At 36.2% G+C, this 13436-nt stretch overlaps 1 long non-coding RNA gene across 1 annotated transcript; it reads left to right on the top strand.

The window, feature by feature from the left end:
• The first annotated feature begins 11023 nt into the window (after positions 1 to 11023).
• On the top strand, positions 11024 to 12249 carry LOC131526460 (uncharacterized). The gene is made up of 3 exons (XR_009267456.1): positions 11024 to 11116; positions 11362 to 11484; positions 11646 to 12249. It is a non-coding gene; the product is annotated as an uncharacterized LOC131526460 (long non-coding RNA).
• Positions 12250 to 13436: the final 1187 nt, after the last annotated feature.

Raw genomic sequence — 13436 nt, 5'->3', positions numbered from 1 at the left:
GTGTGATTCTTCAACCCGTTACAATGCACAAACAAAAATGGTGTTTCTTTCAGCATGTTTTCAAACAACAAACACATTTTATCAGACACAAACCCCAAATATTGAAAGTCATTTACAAATATATACATACAGTGAGGAAAATAAGTATTTGAACACCCTGCTATTTTGCAAGTTCTCCCACTTAGAAATCATGGAGGGGTCTGAAATTGTCATCGTAGGTGCATGTCCACTGTGAGAGACATAATCTAAAAAAAATCCAGAAATCACAATGTATGATTTTTAACTATTTATTTGTATGATACAGCTGCAAATAAGTATTTGAACACCTGAGAAAATCAATGTTAATATTTGGTACAGTAGCCTTTGTTTGCAATTACAGAGGTCAAACGTTTCCTGTAGTTTTTCACCAGGTTTGCACACACTGCAGGAGGGATTTTGGCCCACTCCTCCACACAGATCTTCTCTAGATCAGTCAGGTTTCTGGCCTGTCGCTGAGAAACACGGAGTTTGAGCTCCTCCAAAGATTCTCTATTGGGTTTAGGTCTGGAGACTGGCTAGGCCACGCCAGAACCTTTATATGCTTCTTACAGAGCCACTCCTTGGTTATCCTGGCTGTGTGCTTCGGGTCATTGTCATGTTGGAAGACCCAGCCTCGACCCATCTTCAATGCTCTAACTGAGGGAAGGAGGTTGTTCCCCAAAATCTCGCAATACATGGCCCCAGTCATCCTCTCCTTAATACAGTGCAGTCGCCCTGTCCCATGTGCAGAAAAACACCCCAAAGCATGATGCTACCACCCCATGCTTCACAGTAGGGATGGTGTTCTTGGGATGGTACTCATCATTCTTCTTCCTCCAAACACGTTTAGTGGAATTATGACCAAAAAGTTCTATTTTGGTCTCATCTGACCACATGACTTTCTCCCATGACTCCTCTGGATCATCCAAATGGTCATTGGCAAACTTAAGTCAGGCCTGGTTTAAGCAGGGGAACCTTCCGTGCCATGCATGATTTCAAACCATGACGTCTTAGTGTATTACCAACAGTAACCTTGGAAACGGTGGTCCCAGCTCTTTTCAGGTTATTGACCAGCTCCTCCCGTGTAGTTCTGGGCTGATTTCTCACCTTTCTTAGGATCATTGAGACCCCACGAGGTGAGATCTTGCATGGAGCCCCAGTCCGAGGGAGATTGACAGTCATGTTTAGCTTCTTCCATTTTCTAATGATTGCTCCAACAGTGGACCTTTTTTCTCCAAGCTGCTTGGCAAATCCCCGTAGCCCTTTCCAGCCTTGTGGAGGTGTACAATTTTGTCTCTAGTGTCTTTGGACAGCTCTTTGGTATTGGCCATGTTAGTAGTTGGATTCTTACTGATTGTATGGGGTGGACAGGTGTCTTTATGCAGCTAACGACCTCAAACAGGTGCATCTAATTTAGGATAATAAATGGAGTGGAGGTGGACATTTTAAAGGCAGACTAACAGGTCTTTGAGGGTCAGAATTCAAGCTGATAGACAGGTGTTCAAATACTTATTTGCAGCTGTATCATACAAATAAATAGTTAAAAAATCATACATTGTGATTTCTGGATTTTTTTTTTTAGATTATGTCTCTCACAGTGGACATGCACCTACGATGACAATTTCAGACCCCTCCATGATTTCTAAGTTGGAGAACTTGCAAAATAGCAGGGTGTTCAAATACTTATTTTCCTCACTGTACAATTCAACAAGTTTGCCATGAGCTTGTGTGTGTGTGTGAGGAATTGAAATGGTCAGCACAGTCCACTGCAGGTTGAGATCATAAACAGTTCATGAAATAAAACCTGTCCTATCTGTGGATGAGCAGAGTTATGAGGGCTGATGATGATGTCCTAAACTTGGATGTCTGGTCAGCATGAAGATTTCATTCCAAATACACCCAAGGAGCTTCAGCAATATAGTAAGGCCACAGTCCATAAACACAAAGAGGTAGTCACATACTTGTTCAAGAGCTACAGAATAAATAATCCAAATCCAAAAAAACCAAAGGTTTTTCAAACAGGATTAGGATGTAGGTCACCGGCAACTATGAGGCAGTTTCAAACAGAACCTAGCACTTACTCTACTACTTCCTGTTTTTATTTAAAGCCGCAGTCCGTAAGTTTTGCCTCTTTGTCGCCATCTCTATTTGAAAACCTGGAATTGCAGCTCTGTGCGGAATTATCTTCCGTGCGCGGGGTTGTGATCCGGTGTTCGGCACGGCTCTAGCGTGCATGAATCTAATGTTTTGAGGTGAATGTGTGGCAGTCAGTCACCGCACCGGTGTGGATACTGTACTCAAGAATCACAGATTTTAGCCTACGTATTGGAATATATGACCCAAATAAGAATTTTTACCATATATTGCCATCTGAACAAGTAAGTAACGAGTCTGCCACGTTTGTTCTGACCAACTGAGGAAAAAAGCATTACAATAAATCGCGCTTCCAATGGTGATTAAAAATCGAACAATCAGTTAGCTCATATCACATAAAACCGTGCAAATTATTATTATTGTTATACTTTATTCTCAAATTATTAATGTTAACGACATCAGCATTGCGTTATAATGAGTATAGTGTGTATTAGCGTGTAGATTTCAGTTTCTGTACAGTCTAATATAAAATTGTCATACCATTCGAATTTCATGTTAAGAAATTCGGTAACACTTTAGAATACTGATCCTTTGTTAATGAATAACTATACAGGAACAAGTGACTAATGCACTATTAACATTGTAGTAACTACTATTACCTAACAAGAAACTCTGGTAGTTCATTATTAGCTAATCAATAACTACAATTTTTTATATATATTCTGGAGAACTACTAAGAACTACTGTATACAGGTTCATAATTAATGTGAATTATGCATAATGTATAATTAATTCTAAAATGAAGATCATGGTAACCCACTAGTAATGACTCAAGAATTATCAAATTCTTCAGAAGGAACTACTAATTACTTGGATCAGTATTCTAAAGTGAAAAGCATCATAACTCCCTAATATTGACTGACATCATTGTAAGCTTTTGAATATATGTAAGGTTTTGGATAGTAATGACTCATGTGTTACTACATCCTTCTAAATGAACTACTAATTACTTGGATCAGTATTCTAAAGTGAAGATCATGGTAACCCCCACTAGTAATGATTTAAGTGTTACCAAATCTAACAAAATTAATTACTAACCATAACCTTACAAAAACCTCAAAAGTTTGCTATTTACAGAATGGAAGTGCTTCTGTTTTTTTTTTCATTTATTGAATACAATCTTGGGATTATGAATATTCAATGCATACTCTAAATATTTTATCACTGAATGTGAATGGTTTAAATTCTGCTGTTAAACGAACCCGTGTGTTAGAATATTTACACCGTAAATCTATTTCCTGTTCCCTAATTCAAGAGACACATTTAAAACAATCCGACGTGGCACGTTTTCAGAATAAATATTCTAAATTAGCGGCTTTTTCCTGCGCTCAAAATAAAACTAAGGGGGTGCTTATCCTTGTTAACCGAAAGTTAAATTTAACAATTGAACACCTTGGTAGTGATGAGAAGGGTAGATTTGTTTTTATCCGATGCAAAATATATAATAATAGGTTAGCATTGGTCTCTATTTATGGTCCGAATGAGACAGACAGTGAGTTCCTTACACAGATTTCCAAAACATTACTTGAGCAGACTGACTGCCCATTAGTGGTGGGTGGTGATTTTAATGCTGTCATAAATCCTGCTTTGGATAAATCTCAATCTGATACAACAGCCAATCCATCCTCTAAATTACTGAATAAATTTATCATGGAGCACAACTTAATCGATCTTTGGAGAATTCAGAATACTAAAGCTAAGGACTTCACTTTTTTTTCTAATAGACATAAGACTTTCTCTAGGATAGACTACATATTTCTCAGCCCATCCTTAATTTCGTCTAATTCCTCCATTTCTATATTACCAATTTTATTATCTGATCATTCTGCTGTGTTGTGCAGTGTTCCTCTTTCCGATGTTAAAGCCAAGTTCCCTAGATGGCGCTTTAACATATCATTATTAAGTAATCAGACTTTCATTACTTCACTAAAAGAATATATTAAGGAATTTCTTGAAATCAATATGCCCTCTGATGTGGATCCTCAAATAATGTGGGAATCGACTAAGTGTGCTATACGAGGATTCTGTATATATTTTTCTTCTACTCTTGCCAAAGCGAAAACTCACCAGTTTACACAATTAGAAAATAAAATCCAATCATTGCAAAACCTACAAAAACAACATTTTACTGAGCAACAGGCTACACAGTTGTCCTCTTTAAAAGAAGAATATGATTTACTTTCACACTCAAAGGCAGAATTTATTTTACATAGGACTAGACAAAAATATTATTTTGAATCAGAGAGATCTAGTCATTTATTGGCCCTTAGGTTGAAAGAATGCGAGTCTAAGGCATATATTAGCGCAATAAAATCATCGGATGATCAGGTCACCACGAAACCTGTGGCAATTAATGACATATTTAAAGGTTTTTACATTAATCTGTATAAAGCCGAAACAGATTTTGATGAACCAATTTGTAAGCAGTATTTAGATAAATTGGAACTGCCTCGGATCTCACAGGTGGATAAAGAATCTTTGGAGGCCCCATTAAGTTTGGAGGAGCTTCACGTCTCTCGTGAAGCTGTAAAAGCCTTCAAAATGGAAAATCGCCGGGTCTAGATGGTCTCCCCCCTGAATTATATTTAGAATTTTGGGATTTGGTAGGGACACTTATGCTTAATTCATTTAATTTTGCAATTGAACATGGGGTATTTCATAGAGATCAAAAAACATCACTGATTTCATTACTTCTTAAAAAAGGGAAAGATCCATTAGATTGTTCCAGCTACAGACCGATTTCGCTTATCCCATGTGATCTTAAAATCTATGCTAAAGTTTTTGCTTCTCGTATGGAGAAGGTAATTCATAGTCTGATCAAGGAGGACCAAACCGGTTTTATCAAGGGGCGCAATGCATCTGACAATATGCGTCGACTCCTTTATTTTCTTGACTTTGCAGACTCCCACCCGACCCCTTGTGCGGTCTTTTCACTTGATGCAGAAAAAGCCTTTGACAGGCTAGAGTGGAATTATATGTGGGCAGTTCTGCAATGTTTCGGCTTCGGTGAACACTTCATTTCTATGATCAAGAAATTATGCCACTCACCTGCAGCATCAGTCATAATTGGTAATATTATTTCCCCCCCCCGTTCCCTTTGCAGCGGGGAACAAGGCAGGGATGTCCGCTTTCCCCCTTATTGTTTTGTCTATCTCTTGAACCCTAAGCACAAGCCATCAGGAAATCTGAAGTATCGATTAAGATTCATGATCATAATCATAGTATTTCGTTATACGCTGATGATATTATTCTATATTTAGACCACTTTGATGTTTCAGTCTCTAGTATAATTAAGGAATTTGATCATTTTAGTAGCTTATCAGGATATAAAATAAATTGGAGCAAATCTGCTTTAATGCCAATTAACAATGTTAAAGTTAATTCTTCTATTCCCTCATTTATCCCTATTAAGGAATCTTCCATCTATTTGTGCATTACCATATATAAAAACATTCATAAGATTGCTAGAGACAATTTTAATAATATTTAAGTTAAGGTCAAAAATGATATTCAAAGATGGAAGAATCTTAAAGTCTCTCTTCAAGGAAGAATCTCCACTGTTAAGATGAATTTGTTACCTCGATTTAATTTTTTTTTCTCTATGCTACCACTTTCTCCCCCTCCAGGTTACTTTAAGGAGATCAACTCCGTAATTTCTAAATTTATCTGGAATGATAAATGCCCCAGAATTAAACTTACCACATTACAACATCCTAATAGCGCAGGAGGACTGGCTGTACCAAATTTTGAACTGTATTATTGGTCGTTCCAGCTTAAGGCTCTTCATAATTGGGTTGATCCTCAATCTACAGTTTCTTGGAGAGTGATTGAAGCTGACAAGGTTAAACCAAATAGACTCCAAGATATGTTATTTACTGGCACAGGAAAAAAGGGGATAATTATAAATTTGGTCCGGTTGTGGCCAACTCTATTAAAATCTGGAAAACGGTGGAACGTCGGATAGGAGGAACCTTTAAATTTTGTAACAGTACACCTTTATGGCACAATTTTAATTTTGTATGCGGAAATCGTCCATATGTCCAACCCTCTTGGTCCTCTTTAGGTGTATACACGTGCAGTGGTATATATGATAACCAGGGCCTATGTTCATTTCAGACATTAAGAACCAAATTTTGTCTACCAGCATCCGCATATTTTGTCTTTCTTCAATTACGTTCTGCTCTCAAAGCGTATAGAGTTCCTTGGGCATCCCCCATCTCCTCTCATCCTATGCAAGATTGGATTGCACCATCTGTTGGTCGGCCGTCTGTTTCTTTAATATATAATAAAATTATTGATTGCATTACAAAACCTCTTTCTATTAAAAGTATTTGGAATAGGGAATTATCTGACCTTAATTTATCTGTCGACTGGGAGAGAGTGTGGTCTAATCTCAGTTTAACATCTAAAAATCTGGCTGATCGTCTTATTCACTTCAAAGTCATTCATAGAGCATACATAACTCCTTACAAAAGATTTAAAATGAAACTACAACCGAATCTCAACTGTCATATATGTAATACTACATCATCAGGTACTTTTCTGCATATGTTTTGGGAATGTCCTGTCGTCATCAGTCTATGGACACACGTAAACTTGGTTTTATCATCCTTACTGCATATTGATTGGTCTGTTAATCCAAGTTTGTGTCTTCTTAATGATGATTCTGGTCTCTGTATAAATTCAATGCAAAAGAGAATGTTGTTTGCTGGTTTTACAGCTGCGAAGAAGACAATAATACAAAACTGGTTTACACCGCACATGTGTGGAAAAACATATTGGATCTGTAGCCTCCTGCAAATAGTGACTTATGAACATACAACAGCACGAATCAATGGTGCCAAACCTTCTACCATTGATGCTTGGCAGTGCTTTCTCTTTGATATACGTGACTGTATAAAGGAGTGACTTTTGTGTTTTTCTTGTCCTTCCCTCTCTCCCTCCCTTTGACTGGACTTTGAGATATTGAGTATGTGTTTTTGTTTGTTTGTTTTATTTTATTTTGGATGTTATGTATGAAAAATAAAAAATGTTGATAAAAAAAAAAAAACTCAAAAGTTTACAATGACTTCAGTAATTACTAGGGAGTTATCACGATCATCACTTTAGAATACGGATCCAAATAATTAGTAATTCCATAAGAAGGATGTAGTACCACCTGAATAATTACTATCCAATACTTTACAAAACTCTCAAAAGCTTACAATGACTTCAGTAATTACTAGAGAATTATCATGTTATTCACTTTAGAATACTGATCCAAATAATTAATAATTCCTTCTGAAGAAGTTGGTAATACTTGAGTCATTACTAGTGGGTTACCATGACCTTTACTTTAGAATTAATTATTCATTATGTATTATTCATATTAATTATGAACCTGTATACAGTAGTTCTTAGGGAGGTATGAAAAAGTAATAGTTATTGATTAGCTAATAGTGAACTACCACATTAGACTAAGCACTATCACTTACTAATTAATTAATCAGAGTTTCTTGTTAGTTACTAGTAGTTACTAGAGTGCTACTATTGCGTTACTCATGTGTTCTTGTGTAGTTATTCATTAATGATGGAACAGTATTCTAAAGTGTTACCAGAAATTCTTTTAACCCAAAAAGCAAACTATGCTCTCTTCAAACTGGTTTTCTTTAAAATACAAATCCTGTGTAATCCCAGGCTATCTGTAATCAGAAGCACATTTAAAACTGAAATATAATTTAATTTAATTCACATGTGTTTCATATAAACACATAATCCTTTCTGGATCACAGGCTGCCATCAAAATGATACATTTAATTATTCCAGCTTTTGAGAAAAGGCTATAAACGATGCATCATCTGCAGGATCCTCACATGCCGTTGCCTAGTAGCCGGGACAACTTCTTTATGTTTACAGACTTGACATAATGACGCAGTGCCATGCTCGAATTTCCCGCGAAAACCTACCCGTACCGTAGTAAGGTGATAGTTTTGTATACTGGCTAGTTATGTACTTGCTCAAATATTGATTTCGGATCATTTTTAACCCAAAAAAGTTACGGACTGCAGCTTTAATACAGCTACATGTCCCCCTAGTGGCTATTATGAACATAACATGAACATAACTGTGACAGTCGGTGACTGTTACAGCAGAGGATCAATTGCTGAGCATGTGATACTAAATTTCTCCAGATCTGTTCTGTAAAGAAACAAACTCATCTACATCTGCGAATGGCCTGAGGGTTGAGTGCATTTTCAGCAAACTTTCATTTTTAGGTGTAGTATCCATTTTTGGTTTGTATATACAGGAAGTGTATGTACCATGTGCACAGTAATATACCTTTACAGTGTTAAAATATGTTTTCAGGACTCATGAGGCACAAGTGATCAGTATTTTTGAACACTGAACAGGGGAAGGCGATTTCTGCTGAGAGGGAGCCATACTGCCCTCGAAACGAGATTTCTCCCCTGCCCAATCCGGAGTTCTGTGCACACCACTTATGAACATTTACCTAAATACTTATACTTATCCATTCATCCACTTATCCATCTGACCCAAATTCTGACATAGTTGGCATATTGATGCCAGAAGGTCAGCAGCAGCCAATCTTAGATGGACCTTTTTCTGGTGTGGATGTAAAAACTTAAATTTTATAATAATTTAATCTGAGAGTACAAAATGTTAATCACAGATTTAATTTTCTCAAAAAAGGGCCACTGTATGTAAAGAAACAAATCAATCAGGTCCCTCAGCTTTGCAATGCAAACACATCTTTAGAAACAAATGTAGCCAATCAGGCCATCCATACCTCCTAAAGGGGGTGGAAACTTAAATATGCTTTACATTTTCAGAACCAATTTAACTAGTGCTGAGTAAAAAGTTGAGAGGCAATAGTCAAGAAAGGATTTAAGAGGAATAATATCATTCTGTCCTTCAGTCTCCTCTGATCCTTAATACAAGGTAAGCTACTTAAGCATACTGCATTAAATAGACCTAAAATAATTTAGGTGTAACATAAAAAAATATATTGCTTTTTAATGCCATTATGCATTGGGTCTTTCAAGAAGTTTTTTTTTTTTTTGGAGCTGTTGCTGATTTATCTTTTTTTTTTTTTACTGCCGCTTGAACTTTTGCATTACTGTTAAAATAATTTTACTACTTCATTAATATCTGGCATTTACAATCCATGTTGCACCATCAGTTCTGTGAACTAACATGTTAAATGTATGATATTCAAACAATTAATGTCATTAAAATTTAATGTTGAAGTAAGCAAGAGCAGAACTGAGTCAATGCCAACAGCATATCTAATTCTAGTCTAGTGATTGTGTTAACAAATAAAAACTCTTATCAGTATCTATATATCTATCTGTCTGTCTGCCTGTTTGTCTGAATTTACAATAACCTTTCCCTTTTACACATATTGATTTAGAAGTATGCGTTTATTTTTCAGCTGCTGTCCACATGAATACCATGAATGATCGTCAGGACTGGGGGAGAGGTGATGGTGGTGGTAACAGCAAGTTGAATTATGCCTTGATTGGGTCCATGCTGGGAATCGCTGCCTTACGTATGTCCTACACAACACTATTGGCCTTAAGGGTGCTTTACTGGTGTGTACGCACATTGTGAAGAACTGCAAGTAAAAGTTTATTTTTTCCTTTCTCCTGTGCTCTCTTAGGGTTAATCAGACTTAAATTCAGAACAAAGGAAATCATTATCAAGGAAACCAAAATCAAGATCAACACCCAAAATCAGGAACTTGAGAAAAAATGTGATTCCATGAGGCTGGAAATAAAAAACGAAATATCTAGAGAGTTTCAAAAGGCCCTGGAAAAGGAAAAAGAACAAGAGCAGAGCACTTCAGAGGCTCTGAATGTAGTAGAGAAAATGTTGATTGATCGGCAGTGGGATTTTTGCAGTTTTTTGGTGCGCCGTGTGAAGGTGCAGGAGCTGGAGAAGGACCTGTTGGTTCATACAGCCAAACAGGAGCTTGAACATCTGAAGATGGACAAAGGTCTCAGGGATATTTTTAAGAATGATAAGACTTGTGCCAATTTTCTCAACACAGATAAGCACAGGAATGGGAGTCTGATGTGGCTGTATCTCAAATACTGGCGGCTGCAGCTCGCTCTTCAAACACACCAGAAAGCTGAGGCGGCTATACTCAACTCACAGACAAAAGAGTGACATTGGGAGAGCAGAAATGAATCTGTATCATTTAAATGATGTATTTTAAAAAGAATAATGTCAATAAAGTTAAATAAGATTCAATGTTGTTATCGTGGTTTCTTTGTAGGAGGAGCAAATTCAGATTTGTACATACAGTAATTGTCAATAGGACATACACAATAAAATGCCAAATATTTAAATGTAGTAAAATATGTTTTAGGGCTCAAGTAGTGAGTATTTGAATTTTTAACCAAACAATTACAATACTCATCCATATACCTCATTCATATTATATAATTATGACACTGTTGGCATGATCATGACAGTCCATCTCAATGTGACATTTCCCTCACATTTTATTTTCCTAGTATATTAATCAGAGGGTTTAATATGTTAATTACAGATTTAATTAATTACATACAGATAAAATTACATTTATGCATCTAGACTCTTTAATAAAAGATGACATAAAACAGAGCAACATACGCAATTTGTCACAGAGACAACAACATTTAGCAATGCACGACGCCAGGTTTATTATAAGAAGTGAAATGCAAAGAAAAGAAGAGGAAAGTGAATTATAAGCAATGCAATGCGAAACTTTCTTTAACAAATTAAATCAGGCCACCTCATGTCTTTAAAAGGGGGTGGGAATTTAAATAAGCTTTGCACTTGCAGAACCAGTTTAACCGGCGCTGAATAAACAGTTTGAGGTGAAAAGCCATGAAAAGATTCATGAGGAATCACAGCATTATACTGTATCTGTCCATCTGTTCTGATACTTAAAGGGAAGGTAAGTTAATCTTTAATATTATATGAAATCCTGAAATCATTTTATATAAAAAATATATATGCAAACCAATAGGACGTGGGTAAAGTCATAAAGCCACACCTAATGTATAGGAAATGTGTTGCAAGTAGTTGCTTGCAGTGATTTCTTTTTTCTCTCTGAAAGTGAAAGCGATTTGACAAATTGAGAGCATGTTCAAATAAAAGCTGATGTTGTTCTCTTCTGACTTCTCTTCATTTTCGATTCAGTCAAAATGAATAATCTGAATGCACAAAGAAATCAAATGAATATCAGAGCAAATGGAAAAGGTGATGATAAATGGAGCTGGAACTGGCCTCTGCTGATTTCACTGTCTGGCTTCGCATTGTACCGTAAGCATTGCATTCTGAAAAATGGCCCAAATCCCATGCTTTGTAATAATTTTATGTACATTTTTTTTTCTTTTCTAGAACTCAGTTTAACTATTCTTTAGATTTAAAGGAAGACTATAGATCACATTTCTGCATTGACAGTATTCTTTGCTTCTTTACAGAATGGTTCCTGCAAAGGAGAATAACAAATGAAATCGATTGTTTGAGGAGAAGCATTGAGAAAGACAGAAAGGAGGACAAAGCCATGGTTGTGATTCACGAGATCCGCAGGTTGTTGTACACTAGACAAGATATCATTTGCAGCAATATTCCATATTTTTTTCAGAAGACCAGAGAGCAAGAGTTAACCGACATGGCCTCCAGTGACCCTATAACACGTCAACTCAATATAAAAGCTGATCTCCTCAAGATCTTTCAGCATCCTGAACCCTGCTCAAGAGCCCCAATAAACACATGTGTTGAAGACTGGCAGAGAAAACTTAAAGACTTACTTGAAAATGAGCAAAAATAGACTGACACACAGTTTTATAAGGATTAATTTAGGGGAAAATCAGAATTTGTTTGACCGAGTGTGACACTACAGTTATGTTTGTGTGTTGTGTTTTAATGTCGGTTGTATGTGAATGTGTGAATGTTCAGTGTGATATTCAAAAACATCTGTCAGCGTTTAATGTGTTTTGAAACTAAGCTGAACCAATGATTCTCACAGCGTATTTCATTATAGTCAAGTTATATCAACTGTGTTAATGCAGTTAGCAAAAATAAAAGTGTTATACACAGAAAAGTGCACTGTTTAGATCGATTTTATACTGAAGAGCTGCTAACAAGTGTTATTCACATTATTCATGTTCATTTACATTGCTCATGTTCTTTCTGAATGTAAACATGCAAACAGAAACATAATATATGGTCAAATTAGTTGAATTTTGAAACCATGAAATGTTTTTTCACTAAAAAAAACTCATGACAGGAAGACCCTACTGAATTATGCTGGCACAATACAATAGTCTACATCAAAAACCCAAGAAGAAACACAAACCACCATATAAATAATCCATATGACTCATGTAAACACTTCTTAAGTGTTTCATATTTTAATTCACTAAATTATTCAAGAGATATTTTAAATGGTTGTTAAAAACGTCATTACAACACACAAACAGCTTATTGAATCATTAAATGTGGAGCTCAATGCAGTTCTAAGGTATAGTGTGAGGACCCGATTGCCAAACCTTTCAGTGTCCCACTACATTTTGGTTTCTTTTGCCTTTGGACTTTTCTCCATCCACTGCTTTGTGCTCAAAACAAAGACAATAAATCCTCTCCAACATATCTGAACTCATCAAATGCATTCATATTCATCACTGCTCCATCTGGGCCTTTATCCACCTCACAGCAGATTCTCCTCTGTAGCGTATGGAGGCCTAAAAATATAATTTCTTTTTAAAAAACAAAATCAATATTTTAATATATTTAAAAAAGAAATAAAAATAGCATTAAAATGGTTTGAAGTCAGCAGACTCACCGTCACATTTGGAGGTTGTGCGGTTTGTCAGAGTATGAACCAGATTTATAAACCAGTCTCTAGAATAATCTGGTTTCTAGTGTGAATACTGACTGTCTTTTATCCAGGCGTGTTCTTCATTACTGTAGTGTGAGATGCGTCTGTCATCATACAGACCCACAGCACTGAACACAAGACTGGAGAATCCATCAGGTTTGATGAGGACGGTGTAAACATACTGTAGACGGTGTCTCTCTGAAGAAAAAAAAGCAAAACAAGATTATTATGGAAACACATTGGCATGCCACAGTAGTGATCAATAATTACATTTTGCCCAAAGGTTTGCAAACTTTAAGATGGCACAGACTCCCAAATCTGATCATATCATAACTGAAAATTGAGTGTTTAATCTTATCATTGTACATTACTGACACTCTGTCCTCTAATT

This window comes from Onychostoma macrolepis, chromosome 19 (genome assembly GCF_012432095.1).
Source record: "Onychostoma macrolepis isolate SWU-2019 chromosome 19, ASM1243209v1, whole genome shotgun sequence".
Taxonomy (NCBI): Eukaryota; Metazoa; Chordata; class Actinopteri; order Cypriniformes; family Cyprinidae; genus Onychostoma; species Onychostoma macrolepis.
Note: the sequence above shows the minus strand (reverse complement) of the source record. Positions and strands in the feature narration are given on the sequence as shown.